The 22,654-nt window shown below is 44.7% G+C and overlaps 1 long non-coding RNA gene and 1 pseudogene across 1 annotated transcript; one reads left to right on the top strand and one right to left on the bottom strand.

Annotated features, from left to right (window-relative positions):
* Positions 1-398: 398 nt before the first annotated feature.
* On the bottom strand, positions 399-19,076 carry LOC115354044 (uncharacterized). The gene is made up of 3 exons (XR_003927757.1): positions 18,903-19,076; positions 17,947-17,951; positions 399-411 (listed from the first exon to the last, which is right to left on the bottom strand). It is a non-coding gene; the product is annotated as an uncharacterized LOC115354044 (long non-coding RNA).
* A 1,669-nt stretch (positions 19,077-20,745) lies between these two features.
* On the top strand, positions 20,746-22,419 carry LOC115354508 (uncharacterized; annotated as a pseudogene).
* The last annotated feature ends 235 nt before the right edge of the window (positions 22,420-22,654 follow it).

Genomic DNA, 22,654 nt, shown 5'->3' with positions numbered 1-22,654 from the left:
TAGCCAACATATACGCCCCTAATACTGATGACACTACATTCTTTGGGCTGCTTGAGTATAAACTCAATGACATGGGGGACCATCCGGTTTTAATGGGAGGTGATTTTAATCAAGTCATGGATAACATATTAGATCGTAGCACCCCTTCACAGCGTCAGTGCAGGTCGGCCTCTGTTATGCAGGAGATGTGCAGTGCTTCTGGCTTAGTGGATGTCTGGCGTTTATTTAATCCATCTGCAAGAGACTATACCTTTTACTCCCCACCTCATAATGCACTGTCCAGAATTGATTATTTTTTTGTTTCGAACTCTGCGATCTCCTCAGTGATGTCCAGCTCGATTGGTAGCATCCACCTCTCTGATCATGCCCCTGTGTTTCTCCATATGGTCCCTTTTTACAACACTGCCAGGTCTCCCAGGTGGAGGCTTAACTCTAGCCTCTTACTTGACCAAGACTTTAAGGAATCATTAAGGGCACAAATCTGTTTCTATAAAGAAACCAATCTGCCAACTGCTCCCTCTGCAGGTGTGGCTTGGGAGGCTTTTAAAGTATTTATTAGAGGTCATATAATACAACATGCCTCCTTTAAAAAGAAAGCAAGCATTTCTAAGCAAATTGATCTGGAAAGGGAGATCGCTATTGCTGAAGATGTTTTTAAACAAGATATGTCTCCTACAAACTTGACAAATCTGACCAGACTTAAATTTGAACTTAATTCTATTTTGACTCAAAAGGCTGAGTTCTCCCTGTTCAGAGCTAGGCAAAAACATTTTGAAGAGGGCGATAAAGCAGGGAAAATGCTGGCTCGATATATTAGGCAGAAAGAAGCACTGAGCGCCATACCAGCAATTAGAGCAGAGGGTGACATTATCGTGTCCGACTCCACCAACATAAACAAGACATTTAGGGACTTTTATGCAACACTCTACTCTTCAGAGTTAGAAGCCGACCAACAGGAGATACACTCATTTTTGACTCCCCTTGGTCTCCCCACTTTATCAGATGACCAGGTAGATCTGTTGGATGCTCCAATCACTAAAGAGGAGATCACAGGTGTTATCAGAGGCCTCCCATCCGGCAAAGCCCCAGGCCTTGATGGCCTGGGGCTTTGCCGGATGGGAGGTAACTCTAGACACTGCAGAATTCTATAGGGCCTACGCTGAGGAGCTTTCCCCTTTACTTTTACAGATGTATAATGAGGCCTTGGAAAGGGGTAGTCTACCTCCCACACTGTCTGAGGCGCTTATCTCTCTTATTCTAAAGAGAGATAAAGATCCATTAGACTGCAAGGGCTATAGACCGATCAGTTTGATCAATTGTGATTCCAAAATTCTTTCTAAGATCTTAGCTGTTAGACTAGATAAGGTGATAACCAGTCTGATCCATCCCGATCAAGTCGGCTTCATCCGAACTCGTTGCTCCGCTGATAATATCAGACGACTGATTGACATCATGTGGTTATCCCAAAATGAGGCCTCCCAGTCTAACACCTCCCCTGCTGCAGCCCTCTCCCTGGACGCAGAGAAGGCGTTCGACAGGGTTGAGTGGCAATACCTGTTCTCTGCGCTGGAGGCTTTTGGCTTTAGCCATAAATTTATTAGCTGGATAAAACTTTTGTATACCAATCCTAGAGCCTCAGTTACAACTAATGGTGTTATTTCGCAGCCTTTTGAGCTTCATAGAGGCACCAGACAGGGTTGCCCGCTGAGTCCTTTACTATTTGCACTGGCGCTGGAGCCTCTTGCAGCAGCGATTCGTAGAGACCCTGACTTCCCGGGTATTCCAACAGCTAATGGTAATCACAAGCTGATGCTCTATGCAGATGATGCGTTAGTTTTTATAACAGAACCTGAACGCTCTCTCCCCTCCCTATTCAAAACCATCAGTCAATTTTCCAAACTGTCTGGCTATAAGGTGAATTGGGCCAAGTCAGAGGCACTTCCTCTGACACCCTACTGTCCCAAGACCTTATTTCAACCTGGCAATTTCACCTGGCCTCGATCAGGCATCAATTACCTAGGCATCACATTTCCCCCATTGCTATCCGACTTGACTCGTGTTAACTTTGAACCCCTCCTGGACAAATTTAAGATAGACATAGACCGGTGGTCCCCTCTGTTCCTCTCCCTCTGGGGCAAGGTAAATGTTATAAAAATGAATTGTATCCCTAAATTCAATTACTTATTACAGACACTTCCAATAAAGTTTCCCCTCAAATATTTCAAGCAGTTCAATAAACTGTGCAATAAATTTCTATGGAATGGTAGACGTCCTAGATTAAATTTGAAAAAATTACAAAGGCCAGTAGATCAAGGCGGGTTGGGGGTCCCAGACCTGTTGCTCTATCACTATGCCTTCAGTCTTAGACACATGGTTCAATGGGCACTACCTCCTGAGAGAGCCCCCCCATGGTTTGATCTTGAGGCTCCCCTGTGTGGCCCACTCCCCCTTATACATTTCATTACTACTAAGCTTTCACCAGTGGCACAAACCCATCCCATCATTTCACACCTACATTGGGTGTGGAAGAAGATAGCTTTCATGTTTAACATCAGTCCTTATCTCCACACCACTGCATCCGTGTGGCTTAATCCTAAACTCTGCATAGGAAAATCTCCATTTCTTTGGGGGTCGTGGGCCGACAGGGGAATCTTAGTCCTTGGGGACTTATATGAGGGAGGTGCACTCAAGTCTTTCGGTGATTTGCAGGCACAATTTCATCTACCACAGCATCAGTTTTGGAAATATTTACAACTCAGACATTTATTGCTCCATACCTTTGGTTCTCTCTCAACATCTCCCCCTACTGTGAGCGTTCTTACACATATAATGAGTGTCTTTGGAAAGGGGCATGAGGCCTCAGTCTACTACTCAATGTTGCTTAAACACTCGGACAGGGGCACATCCACTCTCAGGTTGATTTGGGAGGCGGATCTTAATGTATCATTCACAGAGACAGAATGGAGTAGAATCCTACAAAACTCTAAAAAGATGTCCAGGGAACTTAAAACTAGGTTAATACAATTCAAGATTCTAAATAGAGTTTATTGGACTCCTTCCAAGTTATATAGAGCCAAATTAATACAATCCCCGGAGTGCTGGAGATGCCAGACTGAGGAGGGCACACTAACTCATATGTTATGGAGCTGCCCTGTAATACAAGATTTTTGGTCTGAGATTCACAATAATGTTACACAAATCATAGGGTGTGATGTGCCTTTTTCTCAGAGGTTGTACATTCTAGGAGACCCGTCACTTCTCAAGGACCTCCCATCCCAGACAGCAGAATGGATGCAGACAGCACTGATGTTGGGGCGTAAGCTCATTATTTCTGCATGGAAGGCCCCCTCTGCCCCCCCTGTACATATTTGGCACAATTATTTAGGTAGACTTGCTGCATTAGAAGGCCTGTCATACAGACTTATAGATAGAGTGGAAAGCTATTACTCAAAATGGGGAAGTTATCTCTCCTACATTAGAGGGCCAGGCTAGGGGGTAAGAAATGGGAAGAGTTCCAGGGTTTGGGCCCTGTTTGCTCACTGTGCCCTTATTCACTTCTACCTTTACGGCATGGATTGGTCTACATCTCACTATTGTCACTATATGTCTTCGCTGAGTATGGAGTATGTTATTGTTTGGTGTTACTTGGTATGTCTCAATTCTTTTGTGTAATTTTCTTTTCATTATTTTGTTTCTTATTATTTTATATTGTCTGTGGTTTTACTTGTCTTAATTACTATCAGTAATATTTCTTTTGTACAAGCAAAACATGGATACTGCTGATGGTCTTATCACCAGATGGCTGTCACTTATATGCTTGTAATGTTTGTTATACCAAAATGCCAATAAAGTGTTAATCATAAAAAAAAAAAGAAACTAACCTGGTCGGGACCAGGTTTTTCTCATGAAACCTCGGGTTTCTCTCTGTGTCTGCCCTCTTTCAGCCACACACGGTATTTAACTTCATCATTCATTCAGTCAGCAGGCGAGTTTTGGCGTGGCGTATTAGTTCTGCCGTCTGTTTTTTTTTTTTTATGATTAAAAAACAGTCAGTAGGCCTTTATTAGAAGTCCATTAATACATAGATGGCGTCTTTTTTTTCACAAACATGGCATGTCCTTTCGACAATGATCCCGTGTGTAAGTGCTGCATAAAATTTGAGTTCATTATGCATATAATAAGTTAAATAATTGGTAAATAATTAATAAATAGCAATAAATAAATAAATAAATAATTTCATTAAAATGCTAAATTGGTGTGTTAAAAAACAGATAAAAATGTTATTAGTTTATTGTAAATACTGTGCATTTCATGGCTGGAACTAATGTTTCCCTGTTGTGTTGTCACTACGGTGAAATTTGATGGCACTATGTTGAGGCAGGCTGCATATGTTGCAGTGAAACTCTGTTGTTTTCATTTATTTATGTCATGTCAACGTCTGAAGCTAAAAACAGACAACAAAGGGTCTCTAAAGAGATTTTCTAAGGACTTTTATGGACTTCAACCTCTTTTCACATCAAGCGGCCAACGAGGTATTGTTGTTTTAACTTTAACTATCTTTATTTACCGGCGCTGTGCGTCTCATTTGTATTTTATTTTACATGCTAATGTGCCGCTTATGTGTTTTTGTGATATGTTTGTTCATATAAATACAGTTCTCACGGGGTGAGCAAGACGTGCAGGGATGAGATGCAAGATATGTCCAAGCAATAAACGCCCGTTTTTGAAGAACGACCTGTGTCTGTCATGTTGTGAAGAGAGCTACAGTGAGAACTCGCCTGCTCAACACGGGGTAGGAGAGACGACAAGACCACAGCGGAGTAACGGCACAATGAGGAACCGGCATCAGATAAGCAAAGCCCATCACGGACGGTCGGCATAGCAACCGCAAGCAACGGCGATTAGACTGTGTTAAAGACGCAAGTTTTCAAGCCAACGCCAGAAAGCGCTCTACCATATCCTTAAAGTTAAAGCGGTGTGAGAAGTGGCTCAACTTGGAAATGGCAATTAAGGACTCAGCTCTACTAACCTTGCATATTGTGTTATAGCCTACGTGGTGGGGATAAATCTAATGTGCTGGTGTTGTGTGTGTTACATGCTACAAGGTTTAAACAGGGGCGGCTGCCCCGTAGTGGGCGATAGTGCATCGCCCTCCTAAAGCCAAACGAAAAAAGGAGAGAAAAAAAGAGTTTATTTGCCGGTCTAGGTCTTAATATTATTGTCCAATCAGCAGCCCAAATATCGCTGTGACAACAGCAGCCTGAATGTCACTCTCCAACCAGCAGCCCCGCCCCCTTGGGGCGATCTCGGTCAGATTGAAAGTCGCACCGGCCGGTGCCGCAGCCACCCGGTCAGGTCTGCCGGATCTGACAGCTGAGCTGCCGGCTCGCCCGGCTTGCCTGATGCCGGCGGGTGCCGCGCCCACCCGGTCAGGTCTGCCGTATCTGGCAGGTGAGCAGCGCACACATAATGCCATATATAGCTTTCATTATAAATCAACTTTTTTCATACGCGGCTGCAGCAGCACAATGAACAATGACACAGACAACATGGTTGATTGTTGACTGCGCAATGCGGCCATTCGCCGGTAATCGCGGCATCAGGCGAGCCTCCCTACAGTACAGTACATGTATATTTGCTTAGACCCCCCAATATTAGACGAGGGCTTTTTTTTTCAGGGCATTTTCAATGGAAAAATGTCGTCTTATGTTCGCATGAATATGGTAACTTGATATAGCTGTACAAAAATACTACCATGTGTACAATTCATGTCTGGTGTTGCCATCTAGTGGTGGAACAGGAAAACCACATTAAACAATGCAATGTAACACTGTAAAGTTAGCTATCTGACTTTTATTTATTATTATTTTACTTTAATTTACACTTCCATAAGCAAACTTAATTCATAAGCAAGTAAACCATTTCAGTAGAGACTACAGAAAGGAACGTTGTTTAAGTTGAAATTAAGTTATTAAATCTACATTTATGAAGGGTAACCAAGTCAAAGAGCTATTTAGATTAATTTAAAGGGTCACTCCATTGATGTGAACCCTTTTGTTTTGTGTGAACAGTAAGTGATTTAAGACACTTCAAAACACATTTTCTCTTAAATTAAGGTTCATATATGTGTTCTTTCTCCATTTTCAAGGTTTAAAGGGCCACTTAAGAAAATTTAAAGAGTCACTCTTTTGGTTCAAAAATATTTTTGTGTGCAAAGTATAAGTGATTTAATGCATTTCTAAGCATATTTAATCTGCAATTGAGGTTTGTTTGCATTTGTGCCAAGTAATTCTTAATTTCCTCATATTTGTTTTGAAATTGAACTGAACCTGAAATCTATAAGTTTAAATGCTAAAAGAGTTATCTTCATGCAATATTGAGGGGTATTTAGGTACTAATAACCTTCATGGCTATTCATATTTAGGCCAAACGTAGCTCACGTGTACAAAACACAGAAATCTGACACAAGCGCTGAGACATGCCGTACCAATGTTCTACCATCTACCCAACCTGAAGCAACAGATACTGAATCTGCAGAAGGAGAAAGACTACGAAGAAGTGAAAGAACCCGAACACTTACAGAAAGGGGAGTAGGGTTTCAAGAAGAAAGGCTGAAGAGTGTACAACGTCGGTACAGAATCATCTATGAGAAGTGGAGGTATCATGCAAGAATTGGGAGAGAAATATTGACTGATGAGGCTTCCAAAGAGGAATTGAATGAGCTGATTGGGAACGTGAAAGGCACCTGTTCTGATGTAAAGGTTATTTATGAGGAGTTACGTCGTTTTCAAGCTCCCGATACAGAACTACGGCGCAGAGTTGATATCTGCATATCGCTTTCAGATTTTATTATCCGAAAGGCAGAAAGACAACTTAAAGAGCAAACAACAGATGAAGAGGAAGATCCTTGGCCTGATGTTGGATCCATCCTAGACTCAACAGGTTCTTTATCAAAGCCACCTGTGCTTCGTCGATCAAGATGTGGTTCTCTAGCATCTCTAGCACTCTAGCATCCACTCAGTCAAAAGAAGCGAGGCTGCGGCTGAAGTTGCCACGTCCCAAGAAGTTTTGGCAGTATTGGACGAACAAGAAAGGGAAGAAATAGAACTTCAAAAACTTGAGTCTGAGAACTTAGCTAGACAACAAGCAATACAAGACAAACGTAGAAAGCTTAACTGTCTAGAAGAGATGAAGAAGTTGAACGCTGCATGAGCTCGAGTAAAGGTCTACAACCAAACTGAAGAAAACTCTGAAGTGATTGATTTGTTGCACAACGTTGAACCAACAGGAGACCTTCAAGTTCTTAACGCCTCAAGTCCACCATTCATTCCACAATCTTTACCAGTCACAAACCAAGTCTTCAATGCCTCAAGTTCTCCATTCATTTCTCAACCCCTACCAGTTACAAACCAAGCTCCTAGTCTCGAAAGGACTGCAGCCAGTACCCATGCTTCAAGTGCAGAACAGCTCTGATTTGGTCAGCGTGCTAGCAGAAGCCATAAGTGCTAATCGTCTTCCAACACCTGAGCCTTCATTGTTCACTGGAGATCCTTTGAAATTCAAAGACTGGCAACTGTCTTTCGACACACTAATTGACAGGAAAAACATTCCAAAGAACGAAAAACTGTATTACTTAAGAAAGTACTTAGCTGGCACTGCAAGGAAGGCTGTTGAAAGATTTTTCCTGCTAGGCACTGAAGCAGCATATGACTCAGCTTGGCAGCTGTTAGAAAAACGCTTTGGAGAGTCATTCATAATTGGGAAATCTTTCACAGACAAGCTGCATGGATGGCCTAAGATAAGCTCCAAGGATGGCTATGAGCTGATAGAATTCGCAGATTTCCTTAAGGGCTGTGAGGCTGCAATACCCCACATCAAGACGTTGGAAGTTCTTAATGACTGTAGTGAGAGTCAAAAAATTCTGCTGAAATTGCCAGATTGGCTGGTATCCAGATGGAACCGTATAGTAATGGAGGCTAGACAAGCAGATATAGGTTACCCACCTTTCAAGGTATTTGTTGACTTCCTATTAAAGGAAGCAGATCTTGCTTGTGATCCTATATCCTCAATACAAGCCCTCAAGAGCATGGAAGGTGAGAAGCCGAAGCATCCATGAAGTCAAACCATTCAAGCAAAGACACTGTCTACAAATACAACACAGAGTGACATTCCATCATGCACATTCTGCAAAAGGACAGGACCCGTTCTTGCCAAGTGTAGAAAGTTTGGTGCAAAAACAGTTAAAGAGCGTGTCAAGTTTGTACAAGTAGAGAAACTTTGTTTTGGATGTTTAAAAACCGGTCACCACTCAAGGAGATGTGACAATAGGAGCATGTGAACGGTGTCAAAAGAGACATCCAACATGTCTACATGATGACAATTTCAAAGAACATCAAAGATCAGCACCTCCTAGAGGAGACTGTAATTCAAGGGACAAGGTGGAACCCAAAGAAACTGCTGCAATAGCAACTACCAACAGAGTCATACAGAAGGGCCCAAGCACATACACCTCCTCAATCATACCAGTCTGGGTCTCACCCATTACACGGCCAGATCAGGAAATCCTTGTCTATGCACTCCTAGACACACAGAGTGATACATCTTTCATTCTGGACCAAGTGGCTCAAGACCTCGACACAAACAAAGCGAAAGCAAGCCTGCAGTTGTCTACAATGTCTGCAAGGTCAACAGTAATACCCTGCCAGAAAGTAACAAATCTACAAGTGAGAGGATACAACCTGGAGAAAAGGATTCCATTGCCATCACTGTTCACACGTGAGTTCATTCCAGCAGACAGGTCCCACATTCCAACTTCTGAAACGGCTCTGAAATGGCCTCATCTGGAACAACTGTCAGACAAGATTCCTCCACCATTGGACTGCAAAGTGGGCCTTCTTATTGGCTATAATTGCCAACAAGCCCTTCTCCCAAAGGAGATCCTGACTGGGGATGAGAATCAGCCATATGCACAGCGGATTGATCTTGGCTGGAGCATTGTCGGCTGCTCAAATCCAGCAAGTGACTATGGTGATGCAATAGGAATCAGTCACAGAATCCTAGTGCAAGAAGTGACACCTGCTATGCAGCCATCTGTTGACTTAAAGAGAGAAGTACACTTTGCGTGCAGAATTCAGGTCAAAGAGATTGGCCCAACAGATATAATCAAGGCTTTGGAGTCCAATTTCACAGATCATACTGCAGACAATAACCCAGTCTCACAGGAAGATCTTCTCTTCTTGTCAAAGTTGAAAGAAGGCATAAGGCAAAAGGAAGACGGCCATTATGAACTCCCACTCCCCTTCAAGACGGAGACACCCAATCTCCCAGACAACAAACAATGCGCAATTCACAGACTTGCCTCACTAGAGCGACAACTCAGTAGAAATGAGCAATATTATGAGGATTATGTCCATTTCATGATTGACATTATAAGTAGAGGAGATGCTGAGAAAGTCCCGCAGCCTGAACTCGATAACCAACCAGCATGGTATATTCCGCACCACGGAGTCTATCACCCCCACAAACCTGGGAAGATCCGTGTGGTTTTCGACTGTTCAGCACGCTACCAAGAAACCTCTCTAAATGATCATCTCTTAACCGGGCCAGACCTGACTAACACTTTAGTTGGAGTGCTGTGTCGATTCAGAAAGGGTCCAATAGCCATAATGTGCAACATCGAAAGAATGTTTCACCAGTTTCATGTGGCCAAGGAACACCAAGATTACCTAAGGTTCCTCTGGTGGGACAATGGCGATCTGGATTCCGAACCCTCGGTGTACAGGATGAAGGTGCACCTTTTTGGAGCAGCTTCTTCCCCTGGTTGCTCCAACTTTGGGTTCAAACATCTCGCATCACAAGGTCATGGAAAATTTAGTGAACAAGCTATCAAGTTCATTCAGAGAAGCTTTTATGTTGACGATGGCTTAACGAGCGTGAGGTCACCTGCTGAAGCCATACGTCTGGTAGAAGAGTCAAGAGCCTTGTGCAGAACAGGAAATCTTAGACTGCACAAGTTTGTTTCCAACGACAAAGATGTGGTTGCAGCGATACCACCTGAAGAACGTGCCCAAACCAAGGATCTAGACATGGCTCTCGGAGAACTTCACATCGAGCAAGCACTTGGAGTACAGTGGTGCGTCGAAGTGGATGAGTTCCAATTCAGAGTTGTAGTTAAGGAAAATCCACTGACAAGGAGAGGGGTTCTCTCAACAGTTGCCTCCGTATTTGACCCGCTAGGGTTTGTGGTCCCCTTTATACTAGTCGGCAAACAGATTCTTCAGGCCCTATGCAGGGATAAGTTAGGATGGGATGAAGATCTTCCCGATCACATTCTGCTCCAATGGGAATCATGGCTTAGAGATCTGCCGCAGCCCTTAAGATATCAAGAAACTACCTTCCACCAAACTTTGGTGAGGTCAGAAGATACGAGCTTCACAGTTTCTCTAATGCAAGCCTCAGTGGATATGGTGCATGTTCATATCTTCGAGCAACAGGTGATACAGGACAGATCAGTTGTTCTCTTGTTATGGGTAAGGCAAGGGTTGCCCCGACCAAATTGACAACCATCCCAAGACTCGAATTGTCATCAGCTGTGACCTCAGTTCGCAATGCCGACATCATCAAAAGGGAACTTGAAATTGAAGACTTGCAAGAGTACTACTGGACTGACTCTAAGGTAGTCCTTGGCTATGTGAACCACGATGCCAAGAGATTTCACATATTTGTGGCCAATCGGATTCAACGCATAAGATTGAGTACAAACCCTGAAAAATGGCGACATGTAAGCTCTGAAAACCCCGCTGACTGTGCCTCAAGGGGAATGACTGCAATCCAGCTGAAAGAGTCCAGCTGGCTGAAAGGACCCAACTTCCTTTGGCAACAAAATCTGCCACGTGAAGAGGAAATGGTGGGAGAAGTTGAGACAACCGACCCTGAGCTTCGCAAAGCCTATCCTCATGCGATCAAGGCAAAGGAAGTGAATAAGATGACACATCGTTTTACCAAATTTTCTGACTGGTCCAGAGTTGTAAGAGCGGTGGCCAGGCTCAAAAGATTTGTCAGAGAATTTAAGGGACTGCAATCAAGAACAAATGAAACAACTAACCTGGAAGAAAGAAAGGACGCTGAAATTTTCATCATTAAGTTAGTGCAAGAAGATGCCTTTGCCGAAAAAATCCAGAAACTCAAGCTCCAGAAGGAACACACCATGAATAAGCGCAAGTTACATCAGTTGAATGTATTCCTGGATAACAACAGTGTCCTTAGGGTGGGAGGACGACTATCCCAATCAACCTTGCACCATGATGTGAAACACCCAGCAATACTTCCCAAGAAATCTCATGTGTCAACCCTGCTCATTAAGCATCACCATGAGCGCATACACCACCAGGGTAGGGGAATGACTATGAACCAACTGCGTGCACATGGAATATGGATTTTAGGATGTGGAAGCATGGTCTCTTCACACATTTACAGATGTGTAAAATGTAGGAGATACCGCAGAACTACTGAAGTTCAACAAATGGCTAATCTGCCTGAAGGGAGAACTGAAGCATCCCCTCCCTTCACGTACTGTGGCCTTGACTGCTTTGGCCCCTTTATTGTAAAGGAGGGAATAAAGGAATTAAAACATTATGGATTACTGTTTACTTGCTTGTGCTCCAGAGCAGTACATATAGAGACACTAGATGACTTAACTACAGACGCATTCATGAATGCTCTTCGAACATTCATAGCCATCGGAGGACCTGTTAGGCAATTAAGGTGCGATCAGGGAACAAATTTCATGGGTGCCAGGAGAGCTCTTTCTGAGTTGCTCAAGGGAATGGATCAAGAGCGTCAACGAGCGTTTGGTTGTGAATTTGTGATCAACATCCCATCGGCTAGCCATATGGGCGGAGTCTGGGAGCGCCAGATTCGAACTATCCGCAGTATCCTCACTACCATGCTTGATAAGTGCACAAGCAGACTCGATACCACAACTCTGAGGACGTTTCTTTATGAAACAATGGCTATAATCAACAGCAGGCCACTAAGTGCTGAGCACCATGATCCCACAGGCCCAGAACCTCTCACTCCAAACCACTTATTAACCATGAAATCATCGATTATTCTGCCACCTCCCGGACAGTTCTGCCAGGAAGATCTTTACCTCTGCAAAAGGTGGAAAAGAGTGCAATTCTTGGCCAATGAATTTTGGCAAAGGTGGAAACGGGAATACCTGCTAAACCTCCAGCAAAGACAGAAATGGCAAAGGCCAACACGAAACTCACAAGTGAATGATATTGTGATCCTACAAGATGATAGCTCCCCAAGAAATGAATGGAAACTCGCCAGAGTTATGGAAGTTTTCCCCAGTGCAGATGGCATGGTATGAAAGCTGAAGCTTCTTGTCACTGATACAATACTTGACAAAGGAAAAACACTTACCAGATCAGTTCATCTTGAAAGACCCATTCACAAAGTGGTCACCTTATTTGAGGCTAATTAAGTAGCACATGAGGCTATATGCATTCACACTTGAAATGTTTTAATTCTCAGTTTTGTTTAAAAGGAAAATCTCACATTCAAGCTAATGAGTGATTTTGGTGGGAGTGTAAGTGCTGCATAAAATTTGAGTTCATTATGCATATAATAAGTTAAATAATTGGTAAATAATTAATAAATAGCAATAAATAAATAAATAAATAATTTCATTAAAATGTAAAATTGGTGTCTTAAAAAACAGATAAAAATGTTATTAGTTTATTGTAAATACTGTGCATTTCATGGCCGGAACTAATGTTTCCCTGTTGTGTTGTCACTACGGTGAAATTTGATGGCACTATGTTGAGGCAGGCTGCACATGTTGCAGTGAAGCTCTGTTGTTTTCATTTATTTATGTCATGTCAACGTCTGAAGCTAAAAACAGACAACAAAGGGACTCTAAAGAGACTTTCTAAGGACTTTTATGGACTTCAACCTCTTTTCACATCAAGCGGCCAACGAGGTATTGTTGTTTTAACTTTAACTATCTTTATTTACCGGCGCTGTGCGTCTCATTTGTATTTTATTTTACATGCTAACGTGCCGCTTATGCGTTTTTGTGATATGTTTGTTCATATAAATACAGTTCTCACGGCGTGAGCAAGACGTGCAGGGATGAGATGCAAGATATGTCCAAGCAATAAACGCCCGTTTTTGAAGAACGACCTGTGTCTGTCATGTTGTGAAGAGAGCTACACCGTGGATGAAGGTACAGTGTTACTGCGCAGAGAATTAAATATTCGTCGGGAGATGGTTATAAGGCCGCGCATAGATGTTTTAGCATTTCCAGACAATTATCTTTTTGAGCGTTACCGTTCCACGTCACCTAAATGAAATAAATTAATAGGCCAGCAGTAATTCAAGCAGTTTTCCCCTGTAATATTATTGATTGCAACGGACTACATTTAAACTTACGCATTGACCCGAGCAGCAATGTTCTCCCACGCTGTCTCCCTCTCCTTTGCCGCTGCAGCGGTGTTGCAATTTAAAGAAAAAAAAAAAAAAAAAAAAACATGTTCTAACTTGCTGTATGAATGCATTAAGATTTCCAATTCAACTGGGGTGAAAAATGCAGCCCAACACTTCCCCGTTGCCATGGTGATTCATCTTATAGCTGTGGTGCACACGCTTAACTCCAGGTGAAACTACTCCGAGGTGATAAAACTAACTCAAATGCAAAATTTGCACCAAGTTGTACTTTTATTTTATTTCTAACATTTGAATGGTGCAGCTGGGTCTGTTTTTTGGGTGACTTGTGTGAAGCGTGCAGATTAGCCAAATAAAACGGAATCTATTTTTAACGTGGAATTTGACATAACAACTGCACTGGCACCGCACGAGCCAAAGGGCAGAGAAACTCTCCAGCTACAGCAGCGCACTGACATAGATTGTGTAACAAAGTGAAGAGTTGCCACTCCTTGTGAGAGAAGAGGTATTGATGAGCCCCTGTCTTCACCTTTAAAATGCTCTACGTGAAGGCATAATGAAAGTTTACACAATTGACATGGAGGAAGAGAGCAGCAGCAACACACACTCAGGACAATGAGGCCAGTCTTGGCTGCCAGTCTGTCCACCCACCCATTCCCCTGTCTTTCCATTCCTTACCTGCCTCACATCTCTTTTTCCAGCTCTGTCACCGTCTGTTAAAGTTATTGATTTTTACGAGCAAATATAAATTTAACTGTGAAGCCCCCAAGTTTAATGAATGTTTTTACCTCAAAGGATAATTCTTGCCATCTTCATATAAATATATGTTTGTTTTGCAACTTTTGACTCCATCAGTTACTGATGCAACAACACACTAGAGATTAAAACAAAATCTAGTTCAAGAAAGCTTTTACATTCACTGTTCTAAATGGCCAGTGTATGGCAAGGACTTTTACATTTTCAATTTGTGTGGAATATTTATATACTAAAAAATAAAGGGAACATATAATCATCAGAGTGCAACTTCAAGTCAATCAAACTCCTGTTATATGAAGCTGCCCAGTTAGGAAGCATTACTGATTGTGAATCAATTTCACCTGTTGTGCAAATTGGACAGACAACAGGTGGAAAGGAGAGGCAATTAGCAAGACAACCCCTATAAAGGAATGGTTTTGTAGGTGGTCGCCACATACCATTCTCCTCTCTGCATCCTTTTTGATTGATCCTCGACTAGTTTTGCATTTTTCCAGTGCCCTCACCAATAGTGGTATCATGAGGCGGTATCTGCAGCCCACAGAAGTTGCTCAGGTAGTGCAGCTACTCTAGGATGGTAAATCCATACACGCAGTAGCCAGAAGGTTTGCTGTGTCCCCCAGCACAGTGTCAAGAGCATGGAGGAGATACTAGGAGACAGGCCAGTACACCAGAGGTGTACTGGCCTGTCGGAGGTCAACAACCCAGCAGCACGACCGCTATCTGCTTCTTTGTGCAAGGAGGAACAGGAGGAGCACTGGCAGAGCCATCCAAAATGACCTCCAGTAGGCCACTGGTGTGCATGTTTCTGCCCAAACTGTCAGAACCAGACTCCATTAGCCCTTTTCCACCAAAAAGAACCTGGTGCTAGTTCGGAGCTGGTGCTAGAGCCGGTCCTTAACTGGTGCCAACAAAGAACCGGTTTGCTTTTCCACCAGTCAACAGCCAACCGGAGCCAAGTCAGAGCCACGTCATTATGTCAGTGGGAAACGTGGTGACGTGACTGTATGTGTGGGTGTGCGAGACGCTCGCTCAGAATCACAACAACCAACATGGAAGACATCATCGTTGCTATGCAAGTGCTGCTCGTTATTTTGCAAGCCTACGTTGTGAACCAGAGGCAGAAAACGCAAGCATTGCTGGCCAACCGCCGTATTTGTGGTCGGAACGAACGACGACTACGTTTGAGGATAGAGGTAATTACCAAAGACACTTTTTTTTATTATTAGACGGACGTGTTGTTGTTAGCTGTTGTTACTTTGTAGCAGCCGTTGGTAGCGCGGCTACGTACATCTATAAGCTTGTGGATTTCCTTGTTAGATAGGCGCAACAGGAGAGTAATAAGTGTTTTCTTTTTGTCTTTATAGACGGTCCTACGCCACATTACGAGGCGGAGGTCTCATGTTGTCTGGACTCCACGTTCGCGTTACTGGTGGGACGCCATTGTTCCGGATTTCACCATGGAACAGTTCATACACAATTTCCGTGTGTCCAGAAAGTCCTTCCAGTACATCACCGACAACATAAAGGATGTCCTGGCTAAAGAAGATACCAACTACCGCTTGTGTGTACCTGTCCAAAAGAGGATTGCCATAGCCATCTGGAAGCTCGCTACCGGTGGTGAATACTGAACCATCAGTCATCTTTTTGGAGTGGGCCTGAGTACTGTGTTCAACTGTGTCCAAGATTTTTGCGATGCTGTTATCTGGGTGCTTCTTCCTGTGCACACTGTGCTTCCAGATGCCAAAAAGCTGACTGAGATGGCCAGGTTCTTCAGCAGCCGTTGGAGGGTCCCACAGTGTGTGGGTGCAATAGATGGCAGCCACATCCCTGTAATTGCTCCACAACAATACCCCAAGGACTACTACAACCGCAAAGGATGGCATTCTATCATCCTGCAAGCAGTTGTGGATGGGAGAGGGCAATTCTGGGATGTGTGTGTTGGCTTCCCTGGTAGTGTGCATGATGCCAGAGTCCTGCGTCAGTTACATCTGTGGGACGTCCTGAGTGACGGACAGCTGATGGGACAACACAAAGTGACAATCGCTGGCTGTAATGTTGGGCATTACCTCATCGGTGATCCAGCATATCCCATGCAGCAGTGGCTTATGAAACCGTTTGCTGACACTGGCAGACTGACCCCTGAACAGCGCACTTTCAACTACAGGATGAGTAGTGCTCGGTCTGTGGTTGAAATGGCTTTTGGGAGACTGAAGGGGCGATGGAGATGCCTTCTGAAGAGGAATGACTGCAAGCTGGAGCTCAGCAAGAAGATGTCGTTGACCTGCTGTGTCCTCCACAACATATGCGAGGAGCATGGCGATAATTTCATGGCCGGGCTCCCTGACAGCCACACTCACAATCAGCCCCCTGAACAGGCACTGCAAGACACCGCTGCTGTAGAGGGGGCAGACGTCAGAGCAGCTTTACTGAGTCATTTTAAACAGGCCCAGTGATCAATGTCTGCATTGCACATGTGTGGTTATTGTTCTGTTGTTCTTATTGCTTATTAAACACCAGTCTCGTGACACCAACAATTTTTTCTCGTCTGTTCAATTTTGGTGAATATATGACATGGTTTCTTTATTACATATGTAGACACATCATTTCAGCACAGCAGTATTGAATAAGAAGGCATGGACAAAGAGAGCTCTTTATATGTAACGTGTTTATTAACAGAAGTACAAAAGATAAATAGTTTGCAATAAAAAATATGTACACTATATGAAAAAATTGCGGAGTCCAAGCTTCACTTCTGCAGCCGATACTCCATTATCGACACCATGCGCCCCATCAGACCAACCAGTGCGCTGGCTGTCTCGTCCATCCTCTGCATGTTCTGCAGTAAAGCTGCTGTGAGGTCCTGGTCCCTCCTGCTCTGCTCCAAAAACCTCTCCTCTGACCTCTCCAGGTAATCGAGCACATCTGTTGTGTCCCGCTTTCTCTTTTCTGTGTAACAGCAAAAGAATAGAACAGTTACTATACACAGCAATGCTTTTCAATGCTTGGTTAGTATGGCTGGTGTGAGTAATTTATAGAAAGGATCTGCTTGGTGCACAAGTCTTACTTGATGTGGTCTGGTGAGAAGAGCCGAAGGAGGAGGAGCTGCTGTACGGCGTAGGGGAGCTGCAGACGAGCGGTTGAGGCAACGGTGAATCTGCCTCCTCGTACATGGGCAACAACTTTGTAAAGAACAAAAGAAGGTGCATTAACGTTACATGCTCATCCCGATGTGTACAATAACATATAACAATAACATTCATGGTTGGCTTTATAGCTTAGCCCAGTGCTGCTCTTTATAAATCAACAGAAGAAACGTAGTTTTGGAGAGTACAACGACACCCATGCCACAGAAAAGTTATTGTTTGCTGGCTGTTAGCATACCACTAGCCAGCGTTTTAATGTGCGTTTAATGTACGTTTGAGGCAAAAACAAAAAGAAAACTCACCAGTGTCATTTGCCGCTGTTCGAACAACGGACTCGTCCACGATCGAAAGCAGCAAGTCCGTTGCTGCTGTGGCTGAGTTAAGCGCTCCGGTGGCTTGGTTCGCCGGCCTGTCCCCCAAAACCGAGTCCAGCAGGTCGAAGTGCGGGATTTTTCTCGGTCTGCCACTGCCACTGCGTCCCAGTTCTTTTTTTGCGTCTCTGTAGTCCTTCTTCAGATTTTTCAGCTTATTAAGGAGCTGGTCCAGGGTCCGGTCGTAGCCGGCAGCAGCCATATGCCGTTGGATGTTTTCGAACACCGGCTTTGTTCGCACCGCTCCCTCCAACTTGTTTTGGACTTCATCCGAGGTCCAAATAGCCAGGAAACACTGGGTCTCCTCCTCTGTCCACTGCTGCTTATTCTTTCCGTCCATGCTGTGTCGGTTAATGCTGTCATACGATCAGCTGATTTGGTTTTTAAAAATGGCGGTTCATAGCGTTTGCTTTTCCTGTTTTGTTTTGTAATCCCGCCCACCAATAACATGGTGGGTCGCGTCATCAGTTCTTGCTCTGGCTCCCGTTTAGCCCCTGCTCGCCGTTGGTGCTTGCTTGGAACCGATTTGGAACCAGTTTGGCCCGTGCTTGGGCGGTAGAAAACCAAAAAACTGGTGCTAAGTCAGGCACCAGCTCCGAACCAGCCCTGGAACCGGTTTGGTGGAAAAGGGCTACATGAGGGTGGCATGAGGGCCCAACGTCCTCTAGTGGGACCTGTGCTCACACCCCAGTACCGTGCAGCCCGATTGGCATTTGCCAGAGAACACCATAATTGGCAGATTTGCCACTGGCACCCTGTTCTCTTCACAGATGAGAGCAGGTTCACACTGATCACATGTGACAGACATGACAGAGTTTGATGACGCTGGGAAGAACATTATGCTGCCTGCAACATCCTCCAGTATGACCGGTTTGGTGGGGGGTCAGTGATGGTCTGGGGAGGCATATCCTTCCACGTGCTAGCCAGAGGTACCCTGACTGCTGTTAGGTACCGGGATGAGATCCTCAGACCCATTGTCAGACCATATGCTGGTGCAGTGGGCCCTGGGTTCCTTCTGCTGCATGACAATGCCCGCCTCATGTGGCTGGAGTGTGTCAGCAGTTCCTGTATGATGAAGGCATTGATGCTATTGACTGGCCTGCCCATTCCCCAGACCTGAATCCAATCGAGCACCTCTGGGACATCATGTATCAAAGCATCCACTGCCGCCACATCGCACCACAGACTGTCCAGGAGCTGACTGATGCCCTGATCCAGGCCTGGGAGGAGATCCCCCAGGAGACCATCCGTCGTCTCATCAGGAGCATGCCCAGACGTTGTAGGGAATGCATACAGGCACGTGGAGGCCATACACACTACTGAGCCACATTATGAATGGTCTAGGGTAAATTCACACAAGTTGGATCAGCCTGTGATCTGATCTTTCCACTTTGATTTTGGATATGGTTCTGAATCCAGTCCTCAATGAGTTAATGATTTTGTTTTCCATCGATTCATTTTACATCAGTTTGTTCTCAACGAATTACACTACGTAATTAATAAAGATTTTCAACTGGAAAATTTCATTTATTGTGATTTGGGATGTGTGATTTAAGTGTTCCCTTTATTTTTTTGAGCAGTGTATATAGAAGAAGAACTGGGTCGTTAACATGAGCAGCGCCAGACACCATGACTGGAAAAAAGACATCACCGTACTGGACACATTGTTTGACTGACAGGTGATCAGGTTGGGTTCCATTATGCATGCCAAACGGTGCCAATCTCCTTTGATCTGAAATCAGATGTGACGGGACAGTCGATATAGCGATAAATTTATGTGCTGATTGAGATAGTAGCATTGAATAGTGGTTTTTGTGGGTATTTATTGCATTGTTAATGTGCCTGACAATCTGGAAACCTGCCTGTGAGGTTTTGGTGACGTGTGCACTGTGCACCGGTCAGCCAAATTTCCACTATACCAGCTGTGCTCTGCGTTGACAGTGGACCTGGTTTCAGATTGCGAGCTTTGAGCACACCTCGGCGAAGCCTTTTGGCATGAAGCTGTCACTGCGCCAAGCTGAATCTGTCGACACCTCCCCCTGCTGCGCTGCCACTCCCATCTTGGCGCACCTCGGTCTACCAAACTACCAAACTGTGTGCTCCTCAGGTTGCGCTGCTTGAAACTAGCTCTGCGGGGGGTTCGCCTCACTGCGCCACCCTGCACTGCGCCGGGAAACTAGAGCCCTTTGAGTAAAGCCACTAATTTCAGCACTTCAACTGTCACAAGTTCACAACCTAAAACTAAATCCTTCCATACAATATATTGATCTACTCCCTGTTAATTTTTCTTTGGATGTTTCCAAATTTTGAATTTTGATTGTGTTTCCACCTGCTGATCTTTTCCATGTCCTGTTGATAGTTTTTCCCCAGAGACAGAGACTAAGGCAGATCAAAAACTCATGTTAACATGTTTTTATTTAACTGCTTTTGTGGGAAACACTTACCTGTTTCACTGACAAGTTCAATACGTAAGGAAAAGATCTTTCTCATTATAACAGCTGAAATGAAACAAGCACACAGTGGAAATATTGAATTAATGCATGTGGTCATGTTTTTGTTTGACTGCCTGTAGATGCACGCACACACACATGCACACACAAACAGAGAGAGAAAACGAGGGCAAGTGCCGCTCTTCATAACCTTGCTTATATGTTGATTAGGAACTTGGAACAAATGGAACGCAGGTTACTTACAATAAATCAAATGAAAATACTCACCAAAACCCAGAAAACAAACCAGAGGAATTACAACGCTCACCCCATGCACCACACCAAGGTAAAGGTGGCGTTTATCTGTTTAAAAACAAGGCTTAGTCAGTGCTAAAAACATTAAAAAGAATAAAACACAGCACAGGGTGGAATTAAAAGGAAAAGGCTAAAAATTTAAATAAAATTTGAAATAAAACAAAAGATGCAAATAAAACAATAAAACACAACAGTGTGGCATAAAATAGGAGCTAATTAAAGGCTAGAGTGAAAAGGTGGGTCTTTCTTCTTTCGTCTTTCTTTCATCTTCTTTTAAAGATGTCTAGTGAGCTGGCTTCCCTGATGTCTAAAGGTAGTGTGTTCCAAAGCTTAGGGGCGTAAGTAATAAAGGCGGCATCCCCAATTTTCTTTCGACTGTTGTAGGGAACCAATAAGCCAGCAGCAGACGATCGCAATGTTCTTTGGGGTGACATACTAACATTACATGCATTTTGACTTGCACTTAAAATGAATTAATCACATATGAAAATGACATTGTGGGTCAAAGTTCAATAAATAGGAACTCAAACCTTCACATACATGTGATTTTTTTCATTCTTTACTGTTTTAAATGCACAGAAAAGCAACGCAACTATTACTGGTACTGCTTTTATTGCTACATTTTTTTTTTACTTGTATATTTTCCAGCCTATGAAGTCCCAATCACCATCGTGTAGGGCTTTGAGAGGAAGATCAGCCGGCTCCTTCGCAGGTGGCTCGGCCTGCCACAGAGCTTAAGCAGCATTGCACTCTTCGGGCACAACACCAAGCTACAGCTTCCGTTCGGCAGTCTGGCAGAGGAGCTCAAGGTCACCCGAGCCAAAGAAGTCCTGCTCTACAGAGATTCTGCCGACACCGAGGTCTCCTCAGCAGGGGTAGAGGTCAGGACGGGACAGAAGTGGCGCGCCCAGGACGCAGTGGAACACAGCATCTTGGTGGGCATATGGCGACTGGGCGGGCCGGACTGGGTAGCAACCCAAAACCTAGCTACAGCAAGGCCAGCAGAAAGAGGATCCAGGAAGAGGTATGTGCCGAGGTGGAGGAAGCTTGCTTCAGCAGAATGGTGGGCATGTCCAGGAGGCCTGGACCAAGTGGGAGCATTCAGCAGGCCGTAAGATCACCTGGGCTGAACTCTGGAAGATGGAGCCACACCACTTCAAGTTCTTAGTCCAGTCAGTGTACAATGTCCTCCCGAGCCCTGCCAACCTGTTCACCTGGGGCCTGGTGGACTCACCAGCTTGCCAACTCTGCCAGAAAAGGGGGTCTTTAGAGCTCATCCTCAGCTGCTGCTCAAAGGCCTTGGGGGATGGAAGGCATTGCTGGCGCCATGACCAAGTGCTGCGGGCAGTAGCAGACACCATCTGCACTGGCATCAACAACAGCAAGCGGCTACACCCCACCAAGCATACCATCACCTTCATTCCAGCAGGCGAGAAGCCCCTGCCCCCAAAGAAGATCCACGGGGGCCTGCTTGCAACAGCAAGGGGCTGACAACTACTGGTCAACCTGGGGAAGCAGTTGAGATTCCCGGACATCATTGCAACAACAACACTGCAGCCAGACTTTGTCTTGATGTCCGGGGCAAGCAAGCAGGTGGTGCTGATGGAGCTAACTGTACCCTGGGAAGATCGGATGGAGGAAGCTCAGGAACGGAAGAAGGCCAAGTATGCTGACCTGGTGGGGGAGTGTCGGAGGAATGGGTGGAAGGCCTTCTGTGAGCCCAATGAAGTGGGTTGCAGAGGCTTTGCAGGGCAGTCTCTACATCGGGTCCTGAGACTCCTAGGGATCTGCGGACTGCACAGACGAAGAGTCATGAAGAACATCATGGAAGCTGTGGAAAGGGCTTCCCACTGGCTCTGGTTAAGGAGGGGGGATGTGTGGCATAGTGCGCTACCTGGACACAAGTCGGGGCCTGATCACCCCCGGCTGGGTCACCCGGGCGAGGGTGTCTGATGTAAGACCCGAAACACCCCGGGACCCCGGTTACATCACTGAAGATGTGTCCAGGTTGCACCACTAGGTGTATCTCAGTACCAGTGTCATAAAAACCATGGAAACTTGCCGGGATCATTAGAGGGTGATGGTGCTCTGCCATTGGCTGCAGAGTTTTAGTTTCATTTTAAGGTCAGAATGGATAGGAATTAGCATGCAACACCTGCAGGCTGATCCCTGTCTCACCTCTGTTTGT

The sequence above is a fragment of the Myripristis murdjan genome, chromosome 22, assembly GCF_902150065.1.
Source record: "Myripristis murdjan chromosome 22, fMyrMur1.1, whole genome shotgun sequence".
Lineage (NCBI taxonomy): Eukaryota > Metazoa > Chordata > Actinopteri > Holocentriformes > Holocentridae > Myripristis > Myripristis murdjan.
This window is presented reverse-complemented; position numbering and strand designations above follow the sequence as displayed.